This window comes from Oryx dammah, unplaced genomic scaffold (assembly GCF_014754425.2).
Source record: "Oryx dammah isolate SB20612 unplaced genomic scaffold, SCBI_Odam_1.1 HiC_scaffold_25, whole genome shotgun sequence".
NCBI lineage: Eukaryota > Metazoa > Chordata > Mammalia > Artiodactyla > Bovidae > Oryx > Oryx dammah.
The window spans coordinates 96,833,652-96,843,769 of NW_024070209.1; positions in this window are offsets into that span (position 1 = coordinate 96,833,652).

The window sequence follows — 10,118 nt, forward strand, 5'->3', positions numbered from 1 at the left end:
GGTGAGGGGGAGTAGGCGGGGGTGTGCGCGGGGCCTTAGGGCTGGGTTGGAGCGGGCCCAGAGCTTGATTTGGGAGATCTCAGTCCCGGGCTGGGGAGGTGGGGTTGGAGGTGCGGGGTGCTGGAAGAGAAAAGGCAAGGCCTTGTCTATGGGTGGGACACGGGGAAAGGCGGCCCGCAGCGGGGACGGCGCTATGTTAGAAAGAGCTGAGAGGGTCTTAGACGTAGAGGGAAGACTCTAAGGAGCCGATCCTTGGGGGTGAGGGCAGAGGCCGCGACCAAGAGCTCAGTAGTGGGAAGGTAGGTGTGTGGGGCCTGGGTCTGTGCTGAGGGCCACCTAACGGGAGCAACGGGGCCACGGACCGTACGGAGCTGGGGATCGGGGTGGCATCTTGGGCTGGTGGGCCTGGAGGAGGTCCTGACAGCCTGCCTCGCGAACCCCGCGCGATTCTGTGCTAGAGGGGCGTGGCTGGAGCGCTGGGCGGAGCTGGGGTGGGCCTGGACCCCGCAGACAGGCGCTGAGTGGGCGGGGGCTGCAGCTCGGGGCGGGGTTGGGCGGGGTCTGAAGCCAGCTGAGGGGCAGAGAATGGGCGGGGCTCAACTCGGGGCGGGGCAGGGGCGGGGCCTAGACCCCCCCACCCCCGCCCCATCGAGGGGCGCGGAGCCGGCTGGACTGAAGTTTGGGGCGGGGCCTAGGCCGGGCTGAGGCGCGCGGGGCGGGGCGTGGGCTGCGGCGCGCTAGCCGAGCGGCCCGCCGAGCCCCGCCGAGGCCCGAGCCCACCCGAGTGCGCCCGAGCCCGCGGCCCCCGCCCGGGGCGATGGAGCCGGAGCCCGGCGGGGCGGCCGCTGCGCTCCTGCGGCAGAAGAGGGCGGCGCTGCGGCGCAGGGGGTGCAGCTTCGAGAGCCCCAGGTACAGCGGTCCGGGAGGGGTGCGGCCGGGAGGGGCGGAAGTGGGGAGCCAGCCACGTGGGGGGTGGCGGTCTGAGGGGACCGAGGGCCGCGAGGCCGCGGCTCGAGGAGGGGTCTCGGCGGGGGCTGGGTGAGTCTGAGGGGAATCCGGCAAGGAGCCTGAGCCCAGCGGCTGGGAATCGAGCGGGGGCTGGGCCTCCCGAGCGGCAGGTGCGGGAGGGAGTCGCCTCAGAGAAGCGCCTGACGAGAATCCCATCCCGTCGAGACGCCCCCCAAAGCGTCGGTCCCTTGGCAGGCCCCGAGCAAAGCCGTTGGCTCTAGGCAGATTTCGGGCTGTGGAGAATTGCCCTGTCCGCCTCTTGTAAATGCTCAAGGACAAGGTCGGGAAATAGCCCCCCTAACGTCTAAGGGAGGAAGGTCTCCCTCCACCGGGGGAGTTCCTCTGAGCCGCCCCAGGACCCGGGCCAGCTCCAGCCTCCCCGCCTGGCCCCTCAGGTAAGCACACCTGCTGCCTCAGGGCCCCGCCCATCCTGGCCGTTGGCCCCCCGACGTGCCCGACCCTTCTGACCCGCCGACGCCTGTCCTCTGCCAGGGCTGCCCTGCCCTTCTCGCCCCCCTCCCTGGGGAACTCGATTGAGGTGTTCGGGTCCTTCTCCCTGGAACCTTGCCCCGCTGACACGCGCTCCCCCGCCGGCCTCTGGGGCGCCCCGTCTGCCTGGCTAGATTCCTTCCCTCGGAGGGCATCTTCTTAACTTGGAGTGCCTGCTCTCCCGCTCCGACGTCGCTGAAGTGGGCCCTCCCGTTTTTCAGTCCCTGGTCTCTTCTAGAATACTCTAGCAGCCCCCCAACTACACTTTTCTGTCTTTATTCTTCCGTGTCTCTCTTTATATTTTAAACAAAAAAATTTTCCCCCGTGGCTGCACCTGGTATTAATTGCGACAAGCAGGATCTTCTATCTTTAGTTGTAGCATGTTGAAATCTAGTCCTCCGACCAGGAATCGAACCCCCAGCGCCCTTGGATTGGCACCACCAGCGAAGTCCCTCTTCCACCTCTTAAATCCACATCCTCGCTGTCTGCTGGAAGAGCCTTACCACACTGTCCACTGCCCTTCCCATGCCTTACCCCTGCTCCCCACTCCTGAGAGTTCTCCATCCCCCAGGGCCTCCATCGGGGCTGGGGCAGAGGAACGGGAGAAAGAAAGGAAGTGGGACTCTGGCCCTCCTGTGGCAGAAAAGCTAGGATAAAGAAACAAACAGGACCCTGAATATGGGCACCTCACCTCACCCTTGGTGCTCCCACAATGCCGGATAAAAGTGTCAGCCTCCTGAGAACAGGGACTGTAGCTGTTCACTCCTCTGTCATCAGAGCCTGGCTCAAGCCTAGCCCATCACAGACGTTTACTATCTGTTGAATAAATAAATGCCTGACCAGCTGGTGATTCTTCCCTTATGCTGTGCTGTCTCTCATCTGAGCCTTGACTGATACCATGCTCTTAGAATAAATAGTCTTTTCTTTAGTCTTTGGGTAATGCCTTCCCCTCCTCCTCTGGGAAGTCTTCTCTGAAGCCCAGGCTGAGCTCTGTGCTGTCTCAGCAGTCTACACATTGATCTGCTATTCCACACATCACTGTGGATAATTACTGGGATATTACCTTTCCCTGAGCACGAGGCAGGTATGGTTTTTGCTCTTCTGATGCTTACACTCTTGCTGGAGCACGAAGGATGGGAAGTGTACCAAGAAATGAGGCTGAAGAGATGAGTCAAAACTTGGATCCAGGCCTGTGGTAGAATGTTTAGAGCAGCTCTGTCCAATAGAACTTTCTGTGATGATGGAGGCATTCTGTAATCTGTGCTGTCTGATTCTGTGGCCACTGGCCACCTGTGGCTATTGAGCACTTGAAATATGGCTATTCCAACTAGGGAAATGAATTTAAAATTTTATTTCACTTTAAATCTCCTCTGTTCATGGGATTCTCCAGGCGAGAATACTGGAGTGGGTTGCCATTTCCTTCTCCAGGGGATCTTCCCGACCCAGGGATTGAACCTGGGTCTCCCGCATTGCAGGCAGATTCTTTACCATCTGACCCACCAGGGAGTCCATTTAAATAGCCACCTATGACTAATGTTTCCAATATTGGACAGCACTGGTTTAGAAAATTTCTCTCTTCCTTTGGAATCTCACTTTTACTCCTCCTTTGTCTTCATGACCTTATTTATACCTGAAAGACTAAATGACTTCACAGCCTCCAGAGGTTTTTCCCTTTATTTAACACTCCATGATATTATCATATAAACCTTAGAAATAACAATTACCATTTTTCTGATTATAAAAATAATTTGTTTATTCGACGACAATGTATTTAAGCACACTTTATTATTGTACATGCACTTTATTATCAGTTTTTCACTTGTACTAAAGACGCATTGAATGCACATGCATTTGTCTGCGTGTGAGTCTGTAAGAGGTTATCATCTTCAGAGAAATTCATAGCAGTGATGGAGATTATTGGACCCAAGAAAATGAACATTTTAAAGGCTTTGAAGCATAAGGCCAAAATGCTGGAAAGTTGTGGCAGTTTACAGTTCTCCCAAGAGCATATAAACATGCCTATTTTTTTTTCATCTTCAAATGCTAGGCATTATTTACAAGGCATTATTATTTATAAATATTTCCCAAAGTGGTACCTTATTTTAACTTGAATTCCCACATTTAGTAGTGAGGTGAAACTTTTTTCTCACATTAACTCATAATCTGTATTTCTTTTTCAAATGAAATACATATCATGCACATTGTCCATTTTTCCTTGGGAATATTTATCCTTTCCTTATTGAAGTACTTTTTATTTATTAAGGGAATTAATTTTATGGTCAAATATGTAGCAAGTATTTTTACAGTTCATTATTTGCCTTCTAACTTTCTTGACAATGCTTTAGACAGACTATTATTTTTTTAAGTTTAGTCAAATCTGTTAATTTATTCATCTTGTTTATTCTTAGTTACCAAAGGCTTCCCTGCCTTAAAACAGTTAAAGGTTCATCTACAATTTCTCCAGTTGCTTTTGTTCCTTTAAGAAAAAATTACCTCTCTAATGAGAAAAACAAATATAGTATATTAACACATATATATGGAATGTAGAAAAATGGTATTGATAAAACCTATTTGCAGGGAAGGAATGGGGAGATGGCAACCCACTCCAGTACTCTTGCCTGGCGATTCCCTGTGGACAGAGGAGCCTGGCAGGCGACAGTCCATGGGGTTGCAAGAGTTGGACATGACTTAGAGACTAAACCACCACCAGTGGGGATGCAGATGTAGAGAATGGACTTTTGAACACAGTGGGGGAGGGTGAGAGGAGGACGAGTGGAGAAAGTAGCATCAACATAAATACGCTCTCAGGTGCAAGATGACTAGCTGGTGAGAAGTTGCTGTGTAGCACAGGGAGCCCAGCCTGGTGCTCTGCAGTGACCTGGAGGCATGCGATGACAGGGGCGGGGTGGGGGGAGGCTAGGGAGGGAGGGGTATGCTGTGTAATTATGGCTGATTGGCGTGGCTGTATGGCAGAAACCAACACAACGCTAAAAATTTTAAAAACAAACAAACAAAAAATTACCTCTTTAATGCAGTAATCCAAATCATCTCACTTTTAAGTGAGACTATGAAGAGCAGTCTTGTACTGGACAGACATCATGGACTTTTAGGGCCAACAGAAGAATCACCTGTGAAACATCTTAACCAAACAGGTGTGTGGGTCCCTCCCCCCAGCCTGTTGTTCCCAAAAGTCCAGGATGGTGATGGGGCGTGGGATGCAGGTGACTGTGATGGAAAGCCAGGGGAGAGAGCCTCCGTCTCACTTCTGAGTGTGCTGCAGGTTTAGCCTTCCCTCCTCCAAAGTCCTCTACCGCTTCTCATTTCCTGTTGTGTCAAGTTCAAAAGCCAGTGCCTCATGTTTAGGGCCTTTCAGAATCTGGTTTAACCATATTTACTCATTCATCTTGATTACTTTCAAGATGTCAGCTATCTTTGCTGACTCTCCCATATCAGCACCAATAACTGGCGGGCAGACACAGCTCATAATGGATATGAAGGAACAAGGAGGGGCCCAGGGGTGAGGGTTCTGAGCAGGTGGCAGTGAAAAGGACTAGCTGAGAACCCGGTGCTGCGAAGCCACTTGCCCTAGATGTGTTTGTCCTCATTTGGTAGGAAGGCTTATCAGGCAGTGTTCAAGAACAAGGACTTGGGAGCCACACAGACCCAAGTTCAGGTTTCTAACATCTCACTTATTTTGTGTGTGACCTTGGACAAGTTGCTTAACCCCTCTGAGCCTCGGTTAACTCATTTGTAAAATGATAGTTAACACCGCTCTCACAATATTGATGTGAGCTTTAAGTGAACTGATTTAGGCAAAGTGCTAAAAACAGTGTCTGGCACAAAGCGTGACTAAATCATAACTGTTATGGACAAAAATGATTAATGTCTACGTGAAAGTTCTCAACCTTTTCCTTCCCATGTCTCATTAAAATTCTAGCTTTGCCTGTTCAGTTTTTCCTCCTCCCCTGCCCTCAGAGCAAGGTCCTGCCCAGCATTTTTGCAGTTTTTGAAGCAGTAAATTTAGGAAGAGAGGGACTGAGGCAAAGGACAGTAGGTCCACAGTGCCCTGGTTAGGACTGCCCGAATAAAAACCTTTAGGAAGTGTTGACCAGTCAGAGGTACAGAAACACCTACTTTGTCTGAGGGTAGCTAATAGGTTTCCCTATGGTTTTTGTTGCTCTAAGTTATATTTTAAGAAATACATCTGTTATCTTTTGTGATTTAGTGATGAACCTGAGTTATTTTAAAGTACTCTTCTACTGCTGAGTTATGTCATTTTGGCGGCAACACTGCATGGAGGCTAACAGGGTCGTGCAATAAGACTGGATCTGCAGTGTCAGTCCTCAAGATCAGATAATCTCAACACTGAACAGAACTTCAGACATCTCTTAGGTCACCCTCTCAAATAGTGGCTCTCAAAAGTGTGGTCCCTGGACCAGCAGCATCAGCATTATCTGGGAATTTGTTAGAAATGCAAGTCCCCAAGCCCAGCCCCGAATTTACTCAATCAGAATCTCTGGGGATGGAGGCTTAGGAAACTGAGAATCAGTGCTCTCAACTCTAACAATGTTGTTCTCAAACCTGACATATATGAGAATCACCAGGAAGGATTCCTTTCTTTTTTAAAAGAAAAATCATTTATTTATTGGCTTTGCTGGCTCTTTGTTGCTGTGCACTGACTTTCTCTAGTTGTCGCGGGTCGGGGCTGCTCTCTAGTTGAGGTGCACAAGCGTGTCATTCCAGGGCTTCTCTTGTGGAGCACACGCTCTGGAGCATGGGCTCAGTAGCTGTGATGCGCGGGCTTAGCTGCTCTGTAGCATGTGGAATCTTCAGCTTGAACCAGTGTCACCTGCATTGCAAGGTGGATACTTAACCTGTGGACGTTCAGGGAAGCCCAGGTTCAGTTCAGTTCAGTCACTCAGTCACGTCCGACTCTTTGCGACCCCATGCACTGCAGCACCCCAGGCTTCCCTGTCCATCACCAACTCCCAGAGTTTACCCAAACTCATGTCCATCGAGTCGGTGATACCATCCAACCATCTCATCCTCTGTCGTCCCCTTCTCCTTCGGCCTTTAATCTTTCCCACCATCAGGGTCTTTTCCAATGAGTCAGTTCTTTGCATCAGGTGGCCAAAGTACTGGAGTTTCAGTTTCAACATCTGTCCTTCAATGAACACCCAGGACTGATCTCCTTTAGGATGGACTGGTTGGATCTCCTTGCAGTCCAAGGGACTCTCAAGAGTCTTTTCCAACACCACAGTTCAAAAGCATCAATTCTTCTGCACTCAGCTTTCTTTATAGTCCAACTCTCACATCCATACATGACTACTGGAAAAACCATGGCCTTGACTAGACGGACCTTTGTTGGCAAAGTAATGTCTCTGCTTTTTAATATGCTGTCTAGGTTGGTAATAACTTTCCTTCCAAGGAGTAAGCGTCTTTTAATTTCATGGCTGCAGTCACCATCTGCAGTGATTTTGCAGTCCAAAAAATGAAGTCTGTCACTGTTTCCACTGTTTCCCCATCTATTTGCTTTGAAGTGATGGGGCTGGATGGCATGATCTTCATTTTCTGAATGTTGAGCTTTAAGCCAACTTTTTCACTCACTTTCATCAAGAAGTTCTTTAGTTCTTCTTCACTTTCTGCCATAAGGGTGGTGTCATCTGCATATCTGAGGTTATTGATATTTCTACCGGCAATCTTGATTCCAGCGTGTGCTTCCTCCAGCCCAGCATTTCTCATGATGTACTCTGCATAGAAGTTAAATAAGCAGAGTGACAATATACAGCCTTGACATACTCCTTTTCCTATCTGGAACCAGTCTGTTCTTCTATGTCCAGTTCTAACTGTTGCTTCCTGACCTGCATACAGATTTCTCAAGAGGCAGGTCAGGTGGTCTGGTATTCCCATCTCTTCCAGAATTTTCCACAGTTTATTGTGATCCACACAGTCAAAGGCTTTGGCATAGTCAGTGAAGCAGAAATATATGTTTTTCTGGAACTCTCTTGCTTTTTTGATGATCCAGCAGATGTTGGCAATTTGATCTCTGGTTGCTCTGCCTCTTCTAAAACCAGATTGAACATCTGGAAGTTCCTTGTTCACGTATTGTTGAAGCTTGGCTTGGAAATTTTTGAGCATTACTTTACTAGTGTGTGAGATGAGTGCAATTGTGTGGTAATTTGAGCATTCTTAGGCATTGCCTTTCTTTGGGATTGGAATGAAAACTGACCGTTTCCAGTCCTGCGGCCACTGCTGAGTTTTCCAAACTTGCTGGCATATTGAGTGCAGCACTTTCACAGCATCATCTTTCAGGATTTGAAACAGCTCAACTGGAACTCCACTAGCTTTGTTCGTAGTGATGCTTCCTAAGGCCCACTTGACTTCACATTCCAAGATGTCTGGCTCTAGGTGAGTGATCACACCATCGTGATCATATGGGTACCGAAGATCATTTTTGTACAGTTCTTCTGTGTATTCTTGCCACCTCTTCTTAATATCTTCTGCATCTGTTAGGTCCATACCATTTCTGTCCATTATTGTGCTCATCTTTACATGAAATATTCCCTTGATATTTCTAATCTTCTTGAAGAAATCTCTAGTCTTTCCCATTCTGTTGTTTTCCTCTATTTCTTTGCATTGATCACTAAGGAAGGCTTTTTTATCTCTCCTTGCTATTTGGAACTCTGCATTCAAATGGGTATATCTTTCCTTTTCTCCTTTGCTTTTCACTTCTCTTCTTTTCACAGCTATTTGTAAGGCTTCCTCAGGCAGCCATTTTGCTTTTTTGCATTTCTTTTCCTTGGGGATGGTCTTGCTCCCTGTCTCCTGTACAATGTCACGAACTTCTGTTCATAGTTCATCAGGCACTCTGTCTATCAGATCTAGTCCCTTAAATCTATTTCTCACTTCCACTGTATAATCGTAAAGGGTTTGATTTAGGTCATACCTGAATGGTCTAGTGGTTTTCCCTACTTTCTTCAGTTTAAGTCTGAATTTGGCAATAAGGAGTTCATGATCTGAGTCACAGTCAGCTCCCGGTCTTGTTTTTGCTGACTGTATACAGAGGGCTTCTTAAAACAGTTTCCAGTCCCTCCCCCATCCCCCCTTGCAATTCTGAATCTCTGGGTGAGGATGGATCTGTGGATGCATTTGTAACAAGCTCACAAATAACATCCTAACTGCTGGTCCAAGGACATATTTAAAAACCACTCCTCTAGGATAATACAGGAATCTCTTCTACAGAAACCCTTGCCAACTTCTGCTTATGACATCTAAGGTCAGGGAGCCCACAACTACATTTGTTATTGGGCAGCTTTATTATCTTTCCCTAATAGTGAAGTCAAAGCTTGCCTCCCTATGCTTACCACCCATCATTTGTATTAATAATTCTGCTTTCACTGCCACTTGCAGTACAATGCCTGTGGCTCTGATACCAGATGAAAACTGGTGACTGGATTGTGGTCAAGTAATTCATACTCCTGTCCTCTTGGTTATAATCACCATTGAACAGTTGTCCTTCAGCTACAGGCTGGACTAGTAATACATCACACTTTTTCTGATTAGTACCTTAGCACTTTTTCAAAATTTTTTGAGATTATCAAAGGCTGTGAATGGCAAGCAGAGGAGAATCATCAGCTCATGAAACTGCAAAATGCTGGGGAAGACCAAGCTTTAAAAAGTGAAAGTGTTAGTTGCTCAATAGGGTCCAACTCTTTGTGACCCCATAGACTGTAGCCTGCAAGACTCCTCTGTCCATGGGATTTTACATACAAGAATAATGGAATGGGTTGTCATTCCGTTCTCCAGAGGATCTTCCCAACCCAGGGATTGAACCCATGTCTCTTGCATCTCTTGCACTGGCAGGCATATTTACCACTGGCACCACTTGGGAAGCCCAGACCAAGCTTTAGGAAAGAATAGAACCAGGTGCTCAAATAATGTCCTCAGGAGTCTTTTTTCATTTTCTGGATTGACTTGATTCTCAAAGTCTTTCCACTAGGAGACAAAGAAAATGAACAATTCCAGGCTTACTTTCTATCAGTGAACAATCCCAGCAGAAAGATATTATAAGACCTCCTTCTCAATGGTTCTAGAACACACCCCAGGCTTGACATTCATTGGATCTCTTGGGTTCTATGCCCATCTGTGAATCAATCATTTTAGATCAGAGGGGATAAAACATGCTAATTGGCTGGGCCTGGCTCATATACCCAAGCCAGAACTGGGCAGGATGAGAGTGTATGTGTGTGTGGGGGGCGGGGGGTGGTGGTTAGATCAGTTCACAGAGACCACAAAGAAGTGATTGCCCAAAGGAAGAATCACAGTGCTATCATCAGAAGAAGGGGAATGGATACTGGATGGGTGCCCCTATCCAAAAAAAAAAAAGCAATTAAATTTGGAAAGCTTTCCAAATTACAGATTCCCAGATGTCACCCTAGAGTCACCGAATGGGGATTTCTGTATTTTTAAAATACTCATTGTAAAAGACTACCTTAGTTGAGTGGTTAAATTATGCTTACTAAGTTTAGCCACAGTGAGAGAAGAGCCCTACATAGACAGAAGATTCTGAATTACAAATAGAAAACATATTTTTCACTTTCCCAAATACTGCTTCCTACAGA